Genomic DNA, 24,609 nt, shown 5'->3' with positions numbered 1-24,609 from the left:
TGCCCCATCCACACTTCCCACTCCCATGCCTGTTCCACGTACACCCAGACGTCGGCATGCACCCACATCAACAGACACAGGCACCACACCAGCAGGGAAGGTCCACCGCACTCCTCCTGACACGCACACACAGGGTGAGGTAGGCACACCCACTGGGTCGGGGGGCAAACGTGTGACACGCAGCCATAGTGGGAGTCCGCATTCCACCCAGTCCACTCCCTCCAAATCCCCTCCCCTCAGCTCTCCTGGCCACATCTCCCCCAAGGACTCCTTCATGGCCGCTCTGTCCCTGAGCCCCACAGTTACACCACCACGCAAGCGGTCAAGGAAGTCCTCGGTCAGGGTGGTTGAGTCTCCCCCCCTGTCTCCACCCTCCCCCGGTGGCGCTGCGACCCATCCCTCTGACCCCCCCCCCCTCCTTGGGGCCTGAGGTCCCTTCGGGTGCAGGGGAGTCCCTGGAGGACCTTGCTAAGGTGTGTAGTGCCATCCTGGCCTCCGCCTTTGGCCATGACACACCCCCTGTGGTTGAGTCCTCCATCCCTGCACCCACAACGCCGCCCCTTTGCCCTGATGTCCCTGCGGTGCCTGGTGCTTCCCCCCCCCCGATGCCCTCACCAGTATGGAAGACGATGCCATTTGACTGTGCAGGCAAGGTAGGGGACACGCATCCCACTGTGTCCCCCATCCAGCTGCGAATCATTGACTGCCCTATGGGCTTTGTGAATATTGAACTGCCTGCGATCCAGGGACATTGTGCTCATGCTGAATAAAGCTTAATTTTGTTTTCATTATCACACTACTGCTATGCTGGTATTGGTGTTGGTGGGGCTGCTACATGGTTTTGGGTGGTGTTTAAGGGTTTGGGTGTGTGGGATATGTAGTAGTGTTCTGCTCATTGGGGGGATCCTGGGATCTGTGTGCCATCACAAGGTGTTGGCTAACTTCCTTTGGTCATGTAAGCAGTTACTGCATGGTGCAATTGTCCCAGGGTGTATTCCTTCCTCTGTGTACCCAGATTTCTTCCCTGCAGGGTGTTCACAATGTTTAGCGCAGAGCAGTGTCTACATGAGCTGTGTGTGTGACGGAGCCCTTCTACTTTGGCCATGCATGCATGGCCATGTCTCCACCTGCAACAATCGTGGCATCCTTGGTGATCACTGTACTTGTGTGTGGAGTCTGTTGACATGAGTTCATGGGGACATGTTCCCTTGTAGGCAGTATGGATGTGGGTAATTCCAGCCTCACACACATGTGTTACACCCCTCCTGTCTCTGGGCACTGCTGGGAGGACTCCACACCCACCCCTCCTGTGTCTGGGCACTGCTGGGAGGACTCTGCACACACCCCTCCTGTCTCTGGGCACTGCTGGGAGGACTCCACACCCACCCCTCCTGTCTCTGGGCACTGCTGGGAGGACTCTGCACACACCCCTCCTGTCTCAGGGCACTGCTGGGAGTGATAGGCACACACCCCTCCTGTCTCTGGGCACTGCTGGGAGGACTCTGCACACACCCCTCCTGTCTCTGGGCACTGCTGGGAGGACTCCACACCCACCCCTCCTGTGTCTGGGCACTGCTGGGAGGACTCTGCACCCACCCCTCCTGTCTCTGGGCACTGCTGGGAGTGATAGGCACACACCCCTCCTGTCTCTGGGCACTGCTGGGAGGACTCTGCACCCACCCCTCCTGTGTCTGGGCACTGCTGGGAGGACTCCACACCCACCCCTCCTGTGTCTGGGCACTGCTGGGAGGACTCTGCACACACCCCTCCTGTCTCTGGGCACTGCTGGGAGTGATAGGCACACACCCCTCCTGTGTCTGGGCACTGCTGGGAGGACTCCACACCCACCCCTCCTGTGTCTGGGCACTGCTAGGAGGACTCTGCACACACCCCTCCTGTGTCTGGGCACTGCTGGGAGGACTCTGCACACACCCCTCCTGTCTCAGGGCACTGCTGGGAGTGATAGGCACACAACCCTCCTGTCTCTGGGCACTGCTGGGAGGACTCTGCACCCACCCCTCCTGTGTCTGGGCACTGCTGGGAGGACTCCACACCCACCCCTCCTGTGTCTGGGCACTGCTGGGAGGACTCTGCACACACCCCTCCTGTATCTGGGCACTGCTGGGAGGACTCTGCACACACCCCTCCTGTCTCAGGGCACTGCTGGGAGTGATAGGCACACACCCCTCCTGTCTCTGGGCACTGCTGGGAGGACTCTGCACCCACCCCTCCTGTCTCTGGGCACTGCTGGGAGGACTCCACACCCACCCCTCCTGTGTCTGGGCACTGCTGGGAGGACTCTGCACCCACCCCTCCTGTCTCTGGGCACTGCTGGGAGGACTCTGCACACACCCCTCCTGTCTCTGGGCACTGCTGGGAGGACTCTGCACACACCCCTCCTGTCTCAGGGCACTGCTGGGAGTGATAGGCACACACCCCTCCTGCCTCTGGGCACTGCTGGGTGGACTCTGCACACACACCTCCTATTTCTGGATATGTACGCTTGGAACATACACGGTGGGGGTGCGCTCCATGCATTCGAGGTGAGGGTATGAGTCTAGTTACACTGGTGTGGTGGGGGTACGGTCCGTGAGTCCGCGGGTGGGGGTACGGGTCGTACTTACACTGTTGGGGTGGGGGGTACGCTCCTTGCATACGCGGGTGAGGATTCGAGTCGTACTTACACTGTTGGCATGGGGGTATGCTCCATGCATATGCGGGTGGGGGTACGGGTCGTACTTACACTGTTGGGGTGGGGGGTACGATCCTTGCATACGCGGGTGAGGGTTCGAGTCGTACTTACACTGTTGGCATGGGGGGTACGCTCCATGCATATGCGGGTGGGGGTACGGGTCGTACTTACACTGTTGGGGTGGGGGGTACGCTCCTTGCATACGCGGGTGAGGGTACGGGTCGTACTTACACTGTTGGAGTGGGGGTACGGTCCGTGAGTCCGTGGGTGGGGGTACGGGTCGTACTTACACTGTTGGGGTGGGGGGTACGCTCCTTGCATACGCGGGTGGGGGTACGGGTCGTACTTACACTGTTGGGGTGGGGGTACGGTCCGTGAGTCCGCGGGTGGGGGTACGGGTCGTACTTACACTGTTGGGGTGGGGGTACGCTCCATGCTTACGCGGGTGGGGGTACGGGTCGTACTTACACTGTTGGGGTGGGGGGTACGCTCCTTGCATACGCGGGTGGGGGTACGGGTCGTACTTACACTGTTGGGGTGGGGGTACGGTCCGTGAGTCCGCGGGTGGGGGTACGGGTCGTACTTACACTTTTGGGGTGGGGGGTACGCTCCTTGCATACGCGGGTGAGGGTACGGGTCGTACTTACACTGTTGGGGTGGGGGGTACGCTCCTTGCATACGCGGGTGGGGGTACGGGTCGTACTTACACTGTTGGGGTGGGGGGTACGATCCTTGCATACGCGGGTGAGGGTACGGGTCGTACTTCCACTGTTGGCATGGGGGTATGCTCCATGCATACGCGGGTGTGGGTACGGGTCGTACTTACACTGTTGGGGTGGGGGTACGCTCCATGCATACGGGGTGGGGGTAGGGTCCGTACATATCCTTCCCCACGCTATGTGATGCTTGTGCGGGCCGTACCCAGGCCTTTGCCACGTGGGTACGATCCGTCCCACCATTGTTGGGGTGACGTGTGTGTGGGCGTGGTACGACTCGTACCCACGCTCTTCAGGCGTGGGTACGGGACGTACCTGTCTGGTTGTGTTGCCGGTTCACGTGGTGACGGACTTCCGTTGTGGCGGTCGCTGGCTTATCAGGACACGCCCCCACCCCCTCGTGGTGACCAGGGCATGGGAGTCAGGTATGTCCAGGCCATGTGTGGTGTGTGACTTATGTGGTTGTTTTGTGGCCTGCCCTGGTCGTGCCACCCCCACCCCACCCCACTTTCCCCCCTCCCTTAGTTATTCTGACCTTCTGCGGCGTCTGCGTCGTAACCTGTAGAGGAGGTGGACTGCTATGAGGGCAGGGATGACTCGTAGGTTCGGGTCCATGTCTGTCCGTCGCGTACTGGTACTCCTTGATCGCGTCGTCCTGTCGCGTACGGGTCCTCCTTGATCGCGTCGTCCTGTCGCGTACGGGTCCTCCTTGGTCGCGTCGTCCTGTGTGTCCGTCGCGTACTGGTCCTCCTTGTTCGCGTCGTCGTCTGTCCGTCGCGTACTGGTGGTCCTTGTTCGCGTCGTCCTGATTTCCCGGCAGTTTTTGGCTGCCGGAAAATATTCACCGTGCGGGGTGACGTCGGTGCGAATCGTAATTCCTGGGTCGTGAATGGCTGGCTGCGAGCGTCCCAACGTCAGGTCGGCGCTTTTCCGGATCGCATTGGTAGGTTTTTTTTGGTCGGTCGGGCTTTTTTACGATTCGTACGGTAATGGTGTACCCGTGCGAATCGTAATTCCTTGTTTGTAAAAATTGACGACCGGGTACGTGTCGGACGGAGATTATGCTCCGTCCGACGGTTCGTACCCGGTTTTTGCCGGATCGTGATCGGCACCAGAATGTATATGTTTAATTAATGTTTTATTACATTATATATATATATTAATTATTAATTTTAAACATTATAACATATATTTAATTATGTTTATTTTATTTATAAGTATTATTTGGTTTATTTTACATATTTTTTTTTAACTAAAAATACTTTATATTTTTAATAACGATATTTTTGACATTCTATATTTTATTTTCGATATTTTTGTACTTACCATGTTGTAGATAGGATCTCGATATTCTTGTCATCGATATTTTTGTGTCGATATTTTTGTAGGTCGATTTTCTGTCCGTCGATATTCTGTCAGACATTCCTGCAGTCCGCGTTGGGAATCAATCTGTCACCAACGTTGTTAATCCTCACTAACGGGACGTTATCAGGACTTAAACGGTAATGGTAGCGGGAAGGGAATCCTTTCGTAAAACCAGTCCCCGTCTCGGACGCAGCAATAGCTGCCAAGATGTCATCATCAATCCTAGTTTTGGATCTTGTAACTGCTGCTACTAAATATGTCGCCACTGCGGTTTTTGCTGCCTCGTCAGCCAAACTGTTACCGACAGCATGGACACCAACACGTTGGTGACCAAGAGTGTGAATTACATTCACGAGGGGCAGACCTTCTTTAAGTTCTGCCACTCGAACCCAAAGCGTTTTGTGCTTTACTGTGCTACCTTACGAATCACGAAAGTCATTGTGACTCCAAAAGTGTAGATTCTCGTTGTATGATTAAACACAATAGTACGAGTCACTCACTATAAGAGTGGTGACTCGAGGATCAGCAAACTCCAGTGCAAGCACCAGAGCTTTCAGTTCTGCCAACTGCGCGGTACAATCACCCAATGACTGCGTATGCACGACATCAGACTGGAACTCACCATTCACGAAAGTACCCACCACAATTACGCAGGCCGCTGAATAGGCGTGCTTTGATCCAGTTGCGGGTTGCGCGGACCCATCAGTGTAAATGACACAATGGTACTCCTCGAGCGGGCGCAAAGTCAGAGGAGCCGGATGAACAAATTCATACTCCAAGAACTCCTGTGTCTGTAATGCCGCGTCAAAAATATATGTGACGTCAGGCGAAGTCAAGGAGGTTGCCCATTGTATCCACCTTGGATGCAAAGCCTTAGAATTTGGTACACTGGCTTTAGTGACCGCCTCAAGGGCAGGGTACGGTGTTACCACCAGCATGTGCTTCCCCTGTGATAGCGCTCGCTCTTTCAGGATCGCCATCTGAACTGCTGTCAGTACTTTCTCGACAGCGGAGAAGCGCAGCTCAGCCGAAGTGTACAAATGAGATTTGTATGCAATGGGGACGGTGTCGCCCTCATTGAACGTTAAGTAGGTGAAACCCACCGCACCTGGTACGATTCTAATGACCAGGTTAGTGTGGTTATCACGAGTTTGTAAGAACTTTGAAGCAAGAAGATCAGTCTGCAAAGATTGCAATGCAGCCGAATGCTCAGGCAGCCAGCAAGATTTGGTAAAAGTAGGTTGTACCAAGGCATAAAGCGACTTGATACGCTGGGCATAATCAGGAATGTAGGTACGACCGAAATTCAGAAAACCCAGCAAAGATTGTAATTTCTTCAGTGTCGTAGGAGTACTAAGGCGTGCGCATTTCTCAAGGAACTGCGGAGCCAAGCCTCGACCCTCATGATTGATTCGAATCCCAAAAACAACACTGTGAACTCGGCAATGTGGGACTTGGCAAAGTTGAACTTGTAACCAAAGTCAGCAAACATAGTTATTATGTTATCCACGTGAGCAAGATGTGGAAGCAACTCGTCGTCCGTCAGGTAGATGTCATCTACATACGAATATGCTTCCGGGTCAATCATCTCCAAAAGTGAGACCACACGAGCAGCAAAGACCCCGGGGCTGTTTTTATAGCCCATCGGGAGCCTTTTGAACTTCTTTTGTTTGCCACCCGAGGTAAACGCTGTCCACTCATAGCTATGAGGGGACAGATTATGGCTATAAAAGCCATTGGAGATGTCAAGTGTGGTCTTAAATAGTTTTCTCACAAGACTATTGACGAGAGCCGAACTGTGTGTATCCTGTACCGCGCATGTCCGGCAGTGTGAGTTTAAGTGCCGGTAGTCTAAAACTAGGCGGTACGATCCGTCAGGCTTCGTCACAGTGAATAAAGGATTATTCATGGGTGAGACACATGTTTCAATTACTCCCTGATATTCCAATTGCTCAAGGATGGACGCGACGTGAGATCGAGCCTCGCGACGCATGGGGTATTGGGGTTGTGGCTGGGGTTCCGACCGCAACGGAATCGTATGATTGGGAGAAAATTTGTCCCAGCCCACCTGTGTACGGTACAACGCAGGTGCGAGCACCTGCGCCCACTCCCAATCATGTAGCGTGGATGGGGAGTATAACCGGCCAGCACCGGCCATGTGGCCCCTGCAATAGACAATGGGCCCATTCTCGCCGGTACTACCGCATGGGGAAGGGCGCCATTAAACCAAATAGTATGCTGCCAGGCAGCGAGAGGAATTTCAAGTGTCCGATAAGGGGCATAGGCTGCAGGCATCGCTGTGGCAGTATATTTGTGGAACAAATTGTCGTTTGCATCCACTGCATCGAACGTCACCCAAGAGTAAAACAACTCATATGGAAACGCCGCATCAGCCCCTACCACAAAAATAACAGCCAAACCGTCATCAGGAACCCCATAGACCCTCAAATGTGCGGTCAGGGGAACCCGACTATGAGCGGCAACGTTGACCGCCATCGGGACACACTGAAGAACAACTAAAAGCTATACTGTAGCACTGGGGTTCAGAAAAAGAAAACCTTTTTAATTATCAAGCTTGAAAGAACCTTTAGTCGAAACCTAGGTAGGTTAAGCCGTCACTCCCGTTGTCCGGAAACTAGAGTGAGGGCGTTGTGGACTAATAAAAGCACTACTAAGGCGTTTCAGATCAAAAGACCAAACGTTAGGTGCGCCATGTTGCAGGGATTCTGCTTATGCACAGAACTATGCGCAGGAAACCAGGACCTCAGAGAATTGTGGTGTACCAGAAACTCCTCTCAGAACCAAGAACCCCTATCCAACTAGCTTAGTGTCACATTCGTTATCCGAGATTTAGCTCGGCGGTCCCAATGTATAGACAACCCAGAACGAGCGACTTAGATACTCTCAGGAGTGGTGGGAATCCGAAATACCCGTTGGTAGCTATATATCAGTCCACAACAAAATAACAAAGACACGGTAAAATGTAAAGAGTTTATTTTATAAACCTCGCGTCCTAAGATGCAGTACTTTGGCTAACACAAGCAGACAAATGGTTAGGATCAGCACCATCAGCATTGTTACAATACCATAGAAAATGAAAGGAGCAATCATAATAATAATGACAGTGGAAAGCAACCACCCTCATTTCTCTAGCAACTAATAAGGTATTATTAGACTAATAGAAGGTCTCTTAGGTTTGCATGGGGGACCCCATACCTTATAGATCAGCTTAGTGGAATCACATCACAGGATCAGCTAGGCTCTCTCCTGCAACAGCTCTTCGTTTCGAATGTAACAGAAAACATGCTGCTCTGTAATATTAAAGGGCTCGTCTTTCAGGTATTGGCAGCTATATGTATGTTATGGCTAAGAAGTGGTACGATCAACCTGAACACAACAACCTGCACCGTCTAGTGACCCAGACTCGTTCTTTACACGGTGTACAGACCAAGGTCACAGCTCGCTGTTAAGCATGTTAAACAACAGACGGTTCTCATGTGAAGCAAAGTCGAGTCAGCAGTTCTCGAATGAATAACATGTAACAACAGTGTCGCGTGCAAAAGCAGCAGAAGCGGCAAGCTGGCTTTCTAACAGCCATCTAGGTTATGCTAACTTAGCGTTGTACATAGGGAGTGGTTAACCCATACTACACCAGGGTGTTGCAGAGTTCATGGGAGGAGGGAAAGGTGTTCTTCGTGGCTGAAGAGAAGGAGAACTCTCTGATGATGCTGAAAAGTTCCTTGCTGTGGTTGGAGTTGGCTTCGATGTGGTCTTTCAGGTGTTGACGGTATTTGTTGAGGGCTGCCTTGAAGGTGTCCCATTCTGTGGAATCTTTGCTGATTCACCATCATCTTTCTAAAACACAAGGAGATCATGGATGGAGCGCTGAAACTTTTCAGACACTCACCCCCAGTCACAGATCTGGGTGGAATCCATCATCATTCTTTAGCTGGAGGAGAGGTTGGGCCAGGTCGCTGTGACAAATATAAAGTCGGGGTGAGGGTGGTGATGATGTCGCAGACTGTGATGTGTGTTTGCAGAGTAATCGGGCAGGAGGCAGTGGAGTAGTTCTGGGGTGGTCATGGTCGATTAGGTGGGCGTGTTGATGGTTTCTGTGAGTGGAAGGTCATGAGTTGCAAGTGAAGAGGCAGTGGTGGCAGGTGAAGGGTTCTAATGTTGATCGAGAAGATATGAGGCAGCAGTTCGTGTTACAGCATCCGGAGTCCAGTGTTCGGAGCTCAGCAGCGGAGTATCTGTGTGTGGGCAGAGGGCCAGAGTTCCTGGTGGTGGGTGGGGTCCAGACATTGACAGGCACAGGCGGGCTTGCCTTTGGCATCTTGACTGTGCAGCCATGTTGCAGTCTCCAATAAGCAGGCCCTAGGAGGAGGGACGGGCGTTGGGAGGAGGTCGGCTGGGCTAGGTGGAAGGTAGGAAAAACAGGCAGCAGGCTGGGGTTGAAATGAGGGAGAAAAGTAATGAAAAACAAGTAAAAGCCAGGAGAAGGCACTAAAAAACAAGGAGGAAAGGAAGGAGAAAGAAGTGAAAATGAGGGAAAGCAAGGAGCAGGCACTCAAGAAAACAGGGGAAAAAGGAAGGCAAAAGAAGTATAAACATGGGGAAAGCAAGGAGAAACGACTCAAAAAAAGTTGTGGGGGAACAAGGAGAACGCAGTGAAAACAAGGGAAAAGCACTGAGAAGACTGGAGCAAGAGCAATGCAGCAGCACAGGGAGAGATGGACCTGGGATCGGCTGCTGACAATAGCACAACTGAGTTCTATCTGGGCCTCACTTTGAAAGTTTGAAAGCGTTGCAGTGCCAACATGCAGAGAAAAATGGCTTTCCCATGTAGAAGCAGCTATTTTTTATATATTCATAAGTAGCCCCTAAAATGTACCTAGTAGCCCATAGCGTAAAGTGCTAAAATTAAAAAAATAGAGCACGCCACATATTGAGTTTAGTGTTTGCTTAAAGTGAAATAAAACCCAAAAGCTATTTCGCTGTATAGGTTTTTACTAGATTTTTTTCTGAGCAGTCGTAGATTAAATTAATCTCTATTTCCTATCACCACCGTGAAAAATACTAGGAAATTCTTTCAATGTATTTCTTACTTAATTTTCAAAATCTGATTTAATGGTGAAATCAGATTTTTGATCATTTAATTGACGAATTAACTTTTGAAAAAATTACTTTGTGCTGACCTGCATCCACCTTTGCCACTCAACCCCTCATAACCTGGAATGCACATGCAATGCTTAAAAATCCTGGCAGCCTCAAAGTGAAATAGCCTGGCGCTGACCCAAGAAGAGCAGAATGTGCAGACTACTGACCACTTAGCATGGATTAACTATCTAGTAGGTGACAGGAACAGTTGTCAGAAAAAATAACAGATTTAATACAACAACGATAAAGGGGGCTTCCCCTATTCATTCCTAGAACACTACTAGATACCTATTTTCCAGTCACAGTAGGGGAGAGAACCAGTTTTCTCTCCTCTTCTGTCAGATGGGAGGAAAGCGTTATCTAACAAGAGATGTGGCAATGAAGCAGAAGGCATGTTTCTCTGATGGCATGAATGTTCTGCTGAATTGAAATAAGTCCTCCTGGGTAATTTTACAATATGGTAAAGAGGATGTGCTGCAAAAGGAGGCTGGGGCTGTGAGAAAATAGTTCAGAGTGGGTACAGGATAATCTAGCACCTTAACCATCACCTACTCAGAACATTCCTGAATCAGGGAAGACACCATTTGAAGAAGACGACTCGGTGGAAGAAGACTCCTGGTTCCTGCTTGAAGAATAGGACTCAGTCAAGTGTTCAAGGACTCAAATGCACCTGGATCTTTCTGTAACTCAGGGACTAGAATTGTTCACTAAATATCAAGTGACTGGCTTTATGTGTGCCTTCTTCAGTGACACCAAAAACTGAAGTAATCCTGACTCCAAGAGGGCCCAGCTGATGATGTTGGACAGGGGCCTACAAGAGACCTGGCTGGAAAAAGAACCGGGGCCATATTTATGGCAAAGTAATACAACACAGGGAAGCAAGTTACCTTGCTGCACTACATTGCGCTACAGGAACGAGCAGGAATGTGCCATATTTAAAAGAATATAACACATGCCTGTTCTTGTCCATGCGCTGGTGCCATTTTCGCTGCCTTGCCCCAATGCAGGCACCCTTGTATCATAATGCAAGGTGCCTAAATTTCAGGCAAGATTGTTTTTATTTTTATTATTATTATTATTGCTAGCCTTAGGGTGATCTTCCGCCAAATGTTTTGCCTGTTTCCCTTCATTTTAATTCATTTTTGTTGGCCTTAGGACTGATTGGCATATATCATTTATTTATAAGTCCCTTGTAGAGTTGTATACCTTATGCTCAGGACCTATAAATCAAATTATATTAGTGGGCCTACAACTCATATTGTACCACCCACTTAAGTAGCCCCTTAAAACATGTCCCAGGTCTTCCATTGCAGTCTGCATGTAATTTTAAATTGCCAATTTGAATTGGCAATATAACCCCATTGCCAACCCTTAAAATCCCCTTTTATTACAAACAACTCACCCCTAAATTAGGCCTTAGGAAGCCCATAGGGCAGGGTGCATTAAACGTTAAAGGTTGGGCATGTACTTTTAAGCTTTACATGTCCTGGTAGTGAAAAACTCCTAAACTTGTATTTCACTACTGTGAGTCCTACCTGTCCTATAGAATAACATTGGTTTGCCTTATTACATTTAATAAGTGCTACCTTTTGATTGGGCACTGTTGGACCTGGCTCTTTCTGGAGAGTCACCCCAAAGTGTTTGCCTTCCTCCTCCTATTTTTTGCTGAAGTCGTTTTTGTTGACCTTAGGACTCTGTGCTTTACCACTGGTAACCAGTGCTAAAGTGCTTGTGCTCTCTGCTCAAAACATGGTAACATTGGCTTATACCCAAGTGCCATATTTATTTTTTACTTATAGGTTCCTAGTAGAGTGGCACTTCATGTGCCCAGTGCCTGCAAATTAAATTATATTAGTTGATTTGCAGCACTGATTGGGCCTCCCACTTAAGTAGCCCTTTAAAAATGTCCCAGGCCCAACATTTTAGCCTGAATACAGTTTTAAACTTCCATGTCAACTTGACATTAAAATCCCCTCGCGAAGATTTACATTCCCCTTGTATTTGAAATACGTCACCCCTAAGGTAGGCTCTAGGTATTCCATAGGGCATGGTGCTCTGTAATTAAAAGGTTGGACACGTACTTTTGAGTTTTAAATGTCCTGGCAGAGAAAAACACTTAAATTATTTTTTTACTGCTGCAAGGCATATCTCTCCCATAGGTTGACATTGGAGTTGCCTTATTACATTTTATAAGTGTAATTTCCAAATGTAAAGAGATAACCAATTAACCAATTCATATTTGATGTCTTTGAAACTGGGGTGAAAAGCACTATTAAGTGGTGTAGTTTGGTTTGGTCTGGCATTTTTCTGTCCTTAGCCCTTTTGTGCCGAAAGCCTGGCCCCGGTCACATGACTGGGTTTAACTGACAGCTAGACTTTGTGAATTCCTCACAGGTAGTCACACAAAAGAGGGATTAGTTGTGCCTGAATGGGTCATCTGCTGGCAAGATGGGGACATGGACACAGTCCCACCTGCAACTGAATAGATTGTGCTCTGCCTTTAGACAAAGGGCTTGCCACCTCAACATTGTCTCTTCAGTCAGCTTGGAACCAGGGCAGCGCAGTCCAAGCACTTCAAAGAGAAACCTCTAGAAAGTTCTCCCAGCTGCAAATAAGGCACCATGTATTCAAAATCAGGCCCTCAGGCCCACTCTTTAGTTCTGGACCTGCGGAAGGTCTCTCAGATGACTGCCTGCTGCTGTGGCTGGCTGTATACTCCACAAGAATACTTTCCTGCACCCTAAAGGACTGTTTTGCTGGCTGGAGCCTACCTTGAACCCTCAGAGAACTGCCCTACTTCTCCACCTGAACCAAGGACTACCAGAGTGACCCCCTGGGCTAGTTGGATGGCTTTCTGTTCAGAACCACATCGACATAACAGGCTCTGACCATCTTGAACTCGCACCTGGAAGCAGTCTGAGTAAGTTCTGACCCCCGAGTGGTGTGTCTGTAGTCCTGGACCCTTGGTTGTGATGCTGAAAGTGCCCATATAGCCCAAATACAAAACGTGGGTCTTGGACATTTTTTGCCTAAAAACTTCTCTGAGGGCCAAACGAAGACTGAAACCAACATGCTTGTTGATCTGTTAAAGGTGCATCGGCAGTAGGCCTGACTCCACGGCTGCGCCCACTAATTTCTTCTCTGCAGCAAGCAAATCCTTGTCAGCAGTCCTTCGTCGAAGAGGTCTCTGGCCGGGGTAGAACATGCCTGAGTTAACACATGGGAATCAGCCGGACTGAAGAAACATTACTGTTCCTAGCAAGGCAGATCTTTTCATTATTTAGGTACTCAGTAGCTAGAATCAGGACATATGGCATGGGTCTCAGTAACTGTGGAGTTGGAATTCATAAGAAATCAAGGACACAAGGACTGGTATGTAGCAACACTAGAGCCAGAGTGCCTTCCATTAATCCATGGATGTTGCCAGCACTGGCATGTGTTGCCTCGCAAGGTAGTAATGTGTCCTAGTCATCTAGAATTCATTGTCCATTGCCGATGTCATCCTGCAGAAGAGGATATCATCCTGAACTAAAAAAATGATCCCACTGTCTAAAGATTCATGGGGGTCTTGCTGTTTTTCCCCCAAGTGCTGTAAAAAGTGTGAAATAACATCTGTTTATGGGAACATCACTCGTCCGCATAGAGAAATGTGTGCAATATATGTTTCACAGGGTGGACCAGTAAATGTTTGAAATGGTCCTGTTAAATGAGTTTGGACTGACAAATGATAAACAGTGGAGGGAGCAATTCAAGATAAGAGTGTGAGTAATGCCGTGTCAGGGACCACCTGCCTGGTCCTCCCCCATAAATCAGTGGCATGTCCATCTGCATTTTCAGCATCATCGCATTAGAGGAGTTGGCAGTAAAGTATTGTCTTGCAAAACTAAAGAAGCAAAATAAGATAGAGTATGAGCGTGTTTTGGATTTGCCAGTAAACATAGGATTTTGCTCATCAAAAAGATGTAAATGAAAAGATTTTTAGTCTATATCTAAAAATGCATTTTCTTGAATGAATCCATTTATGTATTACTATTATATCATGGGGCTGTCTATTGTAGTAATTGTTCTTAGTTATCAAGTTTACGTGAAACCTCCTATAGTGAATTAAAAACCTGATACAAAGAAAAAAGGGATGTATGACGTTACAACGCATACTTTTACAACGCATGCACTTACAACGCAATTTTTACAACGCAACATCCACTACAACGCATTCCATTACATCGCATGACACTACAACGCATTTTAAAAAACTACCTTTACAACGCATTCCATTACATCGCATACTACCTTTACAATGCATACCATTACAACGCATAATGTTACATTGCATTTAAGGTAAGTATTGGATAGTATAGGGGTAAAAATTACTATTCTTACTCCTGGGGGTGCAACAGTAGGGTATGTTTTGGATAGTATAGTGGTAAAATGTACTATTCTAACTCCAGGGGGTGCAACAGTAGGGTAAGTGTTGGATAGTATAGGGGTTAAAATTACTATTCTTACTCCAGGGGGTGCAACAGTAGGGTAAGTGTTGGATAGTATAGGGGTTAAAATTACTATTCTAACTCCAGGGGGTGCAACAGTAGGGTAAGTGTTGGATAGTATAGGGGTTAAAAGTACTATTCTTACTCCAGGGGGTGCAACAGTAGGGTAAGTGTTGGATAGTATAGGGGTTAAAATTACTATTCTAACTCCAATGGTATGCATTGTAATGGTATGCGTAGTAATGCCTGCGTTGTAGTGACATGCGTCAGTAGGGTAAGTGTTGGATAGTATAGGGGTTAAAATTACTATTCTAACTCCATGGGGTGCAACAGTAGGGTAAGTGTTGGATAGTATAGTGGTAAAATTTACTATTCTAACTCCAGGGGGTGCAACAGTAGGGTAAGTGTTGGATAGTATAGGGGTTAAAATTACTATTCTTACTCCAGGGGGTGCAACAGTAGGGTAAGTGTTGGATAGTATAGGGGTTAAAATTACTATTCTAACTCCAGGGGGTGCAACAGTAGGGTAAGTGTTGGATAGTATAGGGGTTAAAATTACTATTCTAACTCCAGGGGGTGCAACAGTAGGGTAAGTGTTGGATAGTATAGGGGTAAAAATTACTATTCTAACTCCAGGGGGTGCAACAGTAGGGTAAGTGTTGGATAGTATAGGGGTAAAAATTACTATTCTAACTCCAGGGGGTGCAACAGTAGGGTAAGTGTTGGATAGTATAGGGGTAAAAATTACTATTCTAACTCCAGGGGGTGCAACAGTAGGGTAAGTGTTGGATAGTGTAGGGGTTATAAATCAATATTCTTATTCCAATGGTATGCATTGTAATGGTATGCGTAGTAATGCCTGCGTTGTAGTGACATGCGATGTAGTGTCTGCATTGTAATGGTATGCGTTGTAATGGTATGCGTTGTAGTATCATGCGTTGTAAAGGATGTTCCGTTGTAATGCCTGCGTTGTAAGTGTAGTGCGATGTAATAGTTGCGTTGTAAAGGTTGTTTCCCGAAAAAAAGAGATAAAAACAGATTGAGTGTTTAGCCTTAGAATGTTCTCTTTCCTACTTCATGTCTTGTAAGTTAAGTGATTGTTCCGGGCTTGCTCTCATATTTATCCAGTTAGTATTTCCCACTTGTAGGGACTCTATGTGTAAGGTTTGTAGGTCCTACTGAAAGCACTAGTTCCTATGGCCCACACCTTTGAGTTAATCTTTCAAGTGTATCTTGTCCTCTTACTTTCATAGTATCTATGCTCATTAAGCAAGGGTCTTGCATTTCTTTCAAACAGAGGGATCTGATTTGAAATTATGTTTTAAATTCCAATCAAACAGCTTGTCTTTTCAAAAAGAATGAGTGAGCGATGTCATAATCTTACATATTTTATGGAAAAACAGGAACACTGGTATTCATCTTCAGGTAAGACTCTCTGACCCTTTTTACATGTTGAATGCTAATTCAACGTGTAAAAACACACGTATTGTGTGATACGTACTTCAGCCTTTTCCACCACAGTTTGGTAAGTTTCCAACTTATCTTGTAATAGGTTATTCTGACAAGTTAACGTTGTAGAGGTATTTTTGGCTTCAACAAATTGTTTAACTATTTTTTCATGTTTGTGCTGCTGCTAAACACACTTGCATGCATTTTACGATAAGCACATAAGAGGATCCTACCTCTTTGCCTAGGTATTTCAATTGGTATCTGGGAATCTTCCTTTGTTTTTCTGGAAAACATTTTTCTTTCTCCTTTGAATTTTCTTTCAAATCTTGCAAGTGATGCCAAAATGTTGTGCTTGTAATTTGACACAATAGGACACACCTAAACCATGTACTCCCGAGAGGCGGCAAATACACTGCTGCACCTTTAAATAACAGACGTAAAACAGCACTCCCAAAAGACGAGGAGATAAAACAAGACACAGTACTCTCCTAAGGCGAGGCAAGAAACCAAATTCAGGTGCATTTAAAGTGACAGACATTTGTTTATTAATTCAATATTTTGGAAAGAAAGGCAAAATATATTGGTAGATGCAGACACCCAAATATTAAGTAACTTAAGGACAAAACCAGAATAAAATGCAGCATATATACATGTAGCAAAGAGCAAAGAAACTTCGAAATTATATACACAAAGTAAGTAACACCTAACCGATCGTTCACGTGACATCCTTGCCAACTCAAGATATGGAGCCCGTTGACAGCTGGACTTGGACTCTCGACCGTCACTCAGGTTCCGTTCATCTTGTGACATTACGTCTACTCCACAAGTGAGCTCCAAGTTATCTGTCAACACTCTTCGGCTTTAATATGTCTTACTCAATGTGAGGCTAAGGTTCTAGACACCTCGCCCACTTTATTCTCTTGCGAAAACTAGAGATGGCCGTACTGGTCTGTGTCAAGGTCAAGACAGAAGTTGGCCAGGCTCCTGTATTTTGACTCCAAGACAGAGCTGTACATTCCACACATTCCCTGAAAGGTACCAAGCACGCACCTCACACAACATGTTCCAGTTCTCTGATCGGTGAGAAGCAAAAACAAGTGAAGAACGAAAACATCCCCTCCCCACAGAAAATTGAGTCTGTTATACAAGATGGAGGTAGCACAGATAATGGAGTCAGTTATGCCAATTGGAGACAATGATCAATATACCATTCTTAATATCACTACAGTCCACGTGAATATGGATAAACCTAGAGAAAGATTGACAATATGCAATTTGCTTGTCCACTTGGATTTTTAAAACATGTGTAGAGACAATCATTCATCCACAAAAAGTGGAAACATGTCTCATACAAAGGGAACACTCTAGCCGCTCACCAATGGCCCAATGTGAGACATGCAAGTGACTTGTCTCCAGTATATTTTCACCAAATTTACAGATTCAATAAGCGAATGTTTAATGAACGAAGATGTGAGTGATTGTACTTTTTGCAGCCAACTAAAAGACCAATCTGTTCGGAGTAGTGATAAGCATAAATAAATTTGCAGAATATGGAATGAAAACATGAACAACTGTCTCTGAATATTCCAAGACAGCAACACTTCTACCTTCGAATGGAAGGTGATTTGAAACACAAAGAGCATTCCTTGAACCGTCTCAGAAATCCAGGAAACCCAGGAATGTCTTGGTAAGAAAGTAACCAATGGACTCTGGGTCTTAAAATGTAGTTTACTCCAAGGAGCATGACGAAAGTCTGTATAATACTTAAAAGTTACAGAATTCTATTGTTTGATGAAAGCAAATTAAATGCATTGAAAGGAGGGCATACTTGATCTATCTCCCAGCTGTAGACCTGTATCCATGCAACTTTATGGGCTACATGAAGGCAATGTGACAAATATTTAGTCAGTCCTGCAAATATATCCTCACTTTATTTAGAGGTGAACGGTGGAGACTATTGGCATAATGTGAGCGGAAGAAATATAAAATGAAAGGATAAATAAGTCAAATGAATATTATCATCATCATCATCATAGCTGGAGACAAAGGGGATAGGCTTCCAGGCAGCAAAGGGAATAGGCTTCCAGGCATACTGTCTTGGTATTTAAATTCATCAAGGATTGACTTTCTTTCACCTAGAAAATATATGAATAATGTTGAAAATTCATAATATATTTCCAGAACCTTCTCAAAAAGACTAAGGTTCGTTAATGAAAATCTCTATTACTGTTGGAGGATACCATTCACACAAGGATAAAGACATATTGAAATTGATTAAGCTAGCAATGGTATTTCAACTTCAAAAAAGCTTTATTCAGATTTTAAAAATAAGACCATAAAAGTACATAATAAAAACAGTAATGCATACGATAACATAAAATCCTTAAAGTTATAAAATATTTAACAGAATACATTAGTCACCATATCACATTTTTAGCCACTCTCAGGCCTCATAATCCATGTCCCTTAGGTTCAATATCATAACAGGGGACAATACATCATTAAAATACAGAACATATTAAAATTTCAATCTAATAATATATGCTCTTCATATATTTACAATGAATAGGTAAGCGAGTAAGAACAATAAGACAAAAACCTAATACAGCCAGGTCCACTCTGCGATATTCATCCACCGGCTATAATAAACCATTTCCAATAACAAAATTAAAAGCCACAATTCGGGTGTATCCTCAAACAGATCTACAGGGATCCTATAGGGTAGAGGGGATTTGTGTGAGGTAAGTAAATCTATGGCTAGTTGGATCTCTTCAAAAGTGATAGTTAAATTACAATGAGAGGTGGCTAAAATAACAAGCTCACATTGACTCCCGGTTAATGGGTCATTATAAACGCCCTTAAAATGATGAACCTATTTCTCAGGGGGAATATGCGAAGAAATGGTGCGGTCTCCGGTGTCATTAAATAAAGGGCAATTAAACCCCTCCAAGAATCTACAACTATTGGCCCAACATGATGCCTTGATCAGCCCCTCCCAGCTTCCACTTTCAGTGCCCTTCTTCTCCTATCTAACACTTATGGGCAACTCATCTACTTGTAATTAGGTGGCAATCTTTAGGAACTGCTTTAAGACCTTTCAATAACAACTTATAAGCTCTCAAGCAGTTCTGCTTGAACCAACGTGGAGAACTATTTTTTGTTGATCTGGAAGAGAGCGATAGTTCTAGCTTAATTTCCTTCCCTAACTCCAAAAACGCACTTAAGAAATTGGTGTTGGTACAGGAGCCCTCCAAACATGTCTCTAAATTAGCCCATTTGGTCACCATTAGGGATCCTAGAAAGTCATCTGGGATAACCTTGGACCACTTTAATCTTCTACCATGATCAGTTGATGCCCCATCCACATGGGTTATCCTACCCCAGTCCAGGACCCATACAAAAGGATCTTCCATATCCACAATACAATTATGGTCACTAAAACTGGAAATGTTTACTCTAAAATGTAAAACAAAAAAATCCTCAGAAAAACGGAAACAAAAATATAATCTATTGTGGAAAATTGGCCTCTACCATTGAATATGGGAGGAAAACTTCCATCATTATATTGGAATTGCTTGGTCATAGCACACTCAAGAATGAGGTCAGCAAGGAGATGATTTAAAAATGAACCAGCATGAGTATGATTCCATATTAATCCAATTGTCATTACTCACATTATTGCATAATTAGTTAGATTGTGGGCCCCTTAAACAAGGATGAATGTTAAAACCCCCTGTTAAAATAAATCTAGCTCCTATACTGCTGTAAGATTAGATCTAGAGCATTAGATCCTTAAGAATCAAAAGAGCATCACAGAATGTTGGACCTCATGTAGCATTATACAAGTTTAATAAAACCACACTGCTAACTGCAGGGGAACCAATAAGAATTGCCTGTATGTTTGGGGAACGTGTTACCAATTCCTTAATGCTACTGTTCAAAGAAAGAGAGACCAGAATTATTAATCCTCCCCTTGCATGTCCCCTAATTGATGGTGTAGCGGGGATGGAATAGGATTGATATCCATCCAGAAATAATGCCCCTTCTGCCTCGTAGGTCTCCTGCATACTGATTATGGCAAACCATCTTAGATATAGTAATCACTTGGGTCATATCTTTTAATATTTATACCTGCCATATTCCACGAGACTAATGTAAAATGAGCAATGCTATTATCATTTATAATCAGTTGATCATCAGTAATATTAGAGAGACTAGAGGGGTCACCATCCACTATGATAGTTGGTACTCAGGTCTGCACACCCACTATATATGTTAACAGATCTATTTCATCACTAGCACTAGCATCATTCCCTGCCCCCTACTTTCTTTTGGCCTTAAATGATTGAAATTATTTATTCAGTCTAACAAATTTACCTCCAGGACCCCAAAGTGACTGTAAGAGGGGAGCCAGTTTCTGAGGAGAGAGAGGAGGTGTGGGGCAGGACTCCAAGCCCCATTGTTGCCTGCGACAAGCCGCTGCCCATGCCGCTTTTTTCCACCCAGAGGTGCCTATTTCACCTGCTTTGGGACCCCACTGCATGGGAGCACATTTCGGAGGAGAGAGAGGAGGTGTGGGGCAGGACTCCAAGCCCCAGTGTTGCCTGCAGCAATCCGCCTCCCATGCTGATTTTTCACACCCAGAGGCACCTATTTCACCTGCTTTGGGCCCCCGCTGAGAGGGACGCCCATGGGACACGTGCACTGCGCAGCCGGGCTCATGCACGGGTGAAGACCCGGCCAGGAGCGGGCTTGTCTGCACCCATCAGTGGCCGACAGAGGCTGGGCTGGGCCACCCCCTTTGCCCCCTAAAAAGGAGCAAAAAAAATAGTATTGACAAGATACTCCTCCCAACATTATTATATCTCCCTTTGATTCACTAAGTGGTGTTAAACCAATTGGTACACTGAACACCTTCTTAAAAATGTTGAAAAGTTTGAAAAGTTCCTGAAATTTCGGCTGTCTGAAAAAAATGGGCAAGAGGAAGCAAACCATGTGCACGCCGGAGAGGGGGAGCACAGTAACTACCCTGGACTCTTTCTTAGCCAGGGCGGCAAATGTTTGGTCAAATGAAATTTCTTTGACTGAAAGGAGACTCTTGCTGGAAATTATTAATCATTCTCAGGACCCATTGTCTCTTGTTGACCCTGTATTAACCGAATATACAGGTGCCCAACATGATCACTGCTACGGAATTATTAATCAGCGCTGATGGTAACCCAGAAGAAGCTACACTTTTGTCCAAACCGCCAGTAAAAAGGAGAAGAGTAGAAGGATAAAAACTGTGAAGATACCCAAGAAGGTTGCTGTTTCAGCTGTGTCAGATCAAATGGAACTAAGTCAGGGTGTGTTTAATTTGTTACCTAAAATAAAAGATATGTTAAAGTTACTCTTGGCACTTATTATTTCACAGTTGGCAAAGATTGAAGCTCTGCTTATGCAGTCCATTGAGCTACATTCTCAACACCCATCTAATAACTCAGAGACAGCAATGGTGGAGGTGACTGGGGGTGCAAGCCAAAATCAGATGGTTGGGTCGGCACCCTCTTGGGCCATGGAGTTATCTCACAGCCAGGCCAGGGGGTCAAACAAAAATCACAGGAAGGTATACGATCGCATAGGAGTATGGGAGTGCCAAATAATGTGGAGGAAGAGGGGGTTGGTATGTTTGCAGCTCCCCAGAGGCCCCTAGGCGCCCGTAAGGCTGACCCATGTGATGCTTTTCGGCCCTAACCTCATGGCTCCTACCCTACCCATTTCCCTCCAATTGTGGAGGAGAGGAGTGATCTCTTAAATTTACCCCCAGAGTCAGCCCCCTTTGTGGCCGTTTTGACAGGTGTCCCACCAGTTAAGCAGGGTACAAGTGAGTCCACGATAGATATGCTACACAAAGTGGCCCACTGGTGTGACAACACAATATTAAATGGTCATTATATATCACCACTTGTTATCATGGCCAGAAGAGTGGGTTGGGTTGGATCCACCATAAAAAAGATATGGTGGGTGACTGCATTGTGGTTAATCTAACTCTGCAGATATATACAAAGGCCCTGATCCACAGCTATTGTGGACAAGGGTCTAATACCGGAATCAAGGTTGTCCCGCTTAATTTTTTTGGTCCTGCTTGGGAGCCACATCAAAGGAGTTTTAATTTATAAGCTTGATCCTTTACCAGTAAGGTCATTACAATGCCCAAATGTAAGTACAGCCATTGCCTTGTCAATAGATTTTCCCCACTGAGGGATCTAGACAGTATAGATTGACAAACGGCCCTACTTGAGGGTGGGGAAACTACAGGGTGTCTTCCATTACCAGTGGAGGTCATTAATACATCATCAAAGTCTGACCCCATCCAACTAGGTACACCAAGATTTAAACTGATGTCCTGGAATATCGTGGGGCTAAGGGCTAAAAAAGATAATGATCAGTGGCTAGCAACAATAAAGTCTTGTCATATAGTCGCATTACAGGAACCATGGGACACGTCTGATTATTTTGTCCTGGATGGTTTTACAATTTTTTTAAAGCTGCACCCCCCTCCACAGCAGGATGCACTAGGGGAGGCTTGCTTACCCTGATATCGCTCAAATTAGCCTGCACGTTGAAGATGATGATCTACTCCTCACCCCATTTATTAGCTGTGGAATTAATTTTCACTAAGCCCCCTACTCTGTTCGTGATTAACTTTTATAATTCCTTTTGTAGGAAAAATCACATTGAACACATTGCCGTATTAGAAGGTTTTTTTGGAGCATTTTGGAATGGATAGATGCCCATATTATGAGGTCATTATTCTGGGGGATTTTAATGTACTTCTTTGCCTGTCTAATTGTATCTTAGGTAAGGGACCCTGGGACACCTTGGTGCTCTCTACTCATTTTGAACAGTAGGCCCAAGGCTGTCGGTTAGAGAGCCTTTTTTGCTGTTAACAATCTACAATGTCTCGAACACACTGGTGAGATAGGGTCAGTTCCATTGTTTATTGGCAGGGGTTGCTCCTCTAATATAGACTTTATTTTGGTATCTGCTCCATTGCTCCCATATATAATAAACTTACACCCCAGCGGGAGCTGCTATAGTGACCATAACCCGCTGATTTTGTGGGGAGCAGGTCTTCCATGGGTTTGAGAGAAAGAGTCTTTCAAATAGGGATTTTAAATTAACAGACAACGCCCATAGAATCAGGTGGGAGAATATAATGCAGGAGACTTTTTGGGATAAGATATACACAGAAGGTGAAGAAGACATTGCACCATACTCATGCCAGTGTGGTATTAAGAGATTACAGTAATCTAGTAAAGCGAATTGCAGAAAATCTAACGGTGAGAGGCAGGGCAGGGGATATTATGGGGGAAAAATGGCTTGATGAAGAGTGCATTAAATCCCATAAGTCTCTCATGAGCGCCTTAAAACAAAAACCCATGGATGAAGAAAGGATAAAGATATGCAGGAGAGCTTACAAATTGGCTATTAAGCAAAAGAAAGATAGTATAAGGGTACAGGCATGGAACGATTTGGATCAGGTCAGCGTCCTGTCCAACAGTTCAAAATTTTGAAAAATTGTAAACAGCCCTTTCTTTGCAGATCAACACCCCGTGAGAGCAGACTGTGCTATGCCTGCTGATAAATGGGTCAAACATTTTGAGCAGAGGGGTGGACCAAGGGATGAATGTTATTCCTTGGGAACCCAGCATAGAGACGCGTCCGCAAAAGTTTGGGGTAGAGTAGATTCATGAAGCGATATTGGCCACATCTGGATGAAAGAACCTGGGCCAGATGGGGTTCCCATGGATTTTAATAAGGCTGATCCCAGGATATGGGGAAAGATCCTGGCCAGGGTTTTCAATGCAGCAACTGCACGTGGCTCAACGCCCTCATGGTCTACTGCGGTTAGTTTACCTATTTTTTAAAAGGGTGCCAGGGATGACCCCGCTCGCTATCGTTCGATTTCCTTACTTGATTTGGCAGTAAAAATCACGGGGAAGGTGATTTCGGATCGCTTAACAATATGGTTAGAGTGAAAAAAATATTTCAGACTTGCAATATGGCTTCAGAAAAGGTATGGGTACAGTGGACCAATACATACATTTACTCATAATGATCGGTAAATATACACTCGCCAAAAGGGCTGTATGTACATGGTATTAATGAACTTAATGTCTGCTTTTGATCGAGTTAATCGGTCAAAACCATGGCCTTGGATACTAGACATTGGCATGGATGCTGATCTGGTGGCCTTTTTGCACTGGTCACACTTAAATGTGACTGCCTCGGCCAGATGCAATGAAAGTGGCTCTCTCTCTGAATCCTGGGACGTTAAGCGAGTGGTAAGACAGGGATGCATTCTAGTCCCTGTTTTATTTACCTTATATATTATTAATTTGGGGGCTGCCTTGTCATCTGCAAGCAAAGACATGCCTAGAGCAGGTTCTAAACTCATTTAAGCTTTCTTACAAGCAGATGATGCAGTTTTACTCACTAGGACAGCTGCGGGGTTGCAAAGACTTTTAAATACATTTATTAATTTTATGGACTCACTTGACCTCTCTATACATTTTTCCAAGTCTCATATAATGACGACTGGTAACACAAAGTGGGACAAACGTAGGTTCACATGTAGAGGGGGAAAATCGACAAATGTTCACTCATTTGCCTACTTGGGTGTTCTAGTTGATGAAAAAGGGTCATGGGTGGCTCAGCGAATACTCAAAACAAACATGCTATCTAGAGTAGCAGGGGC

The sequence above is a fragment of the Triturus cristatus genome, chromosome 6, assembly GCF_964204655.1.
Source record: "Triturus cristatus chromosome 6, aTriCri1.1, whole genome shotgun sequence".
Lineage (NCBI taxonomy): Eukaryota > Metazoa > Chordata > Amphibia > Caudata > Salamandridae > Triturus > Triturus cristatus.
The sequence above is the reverse complement of the archived record's forward strand: the minus strand, read 5'-3'. Positions refer to the sequence as shown.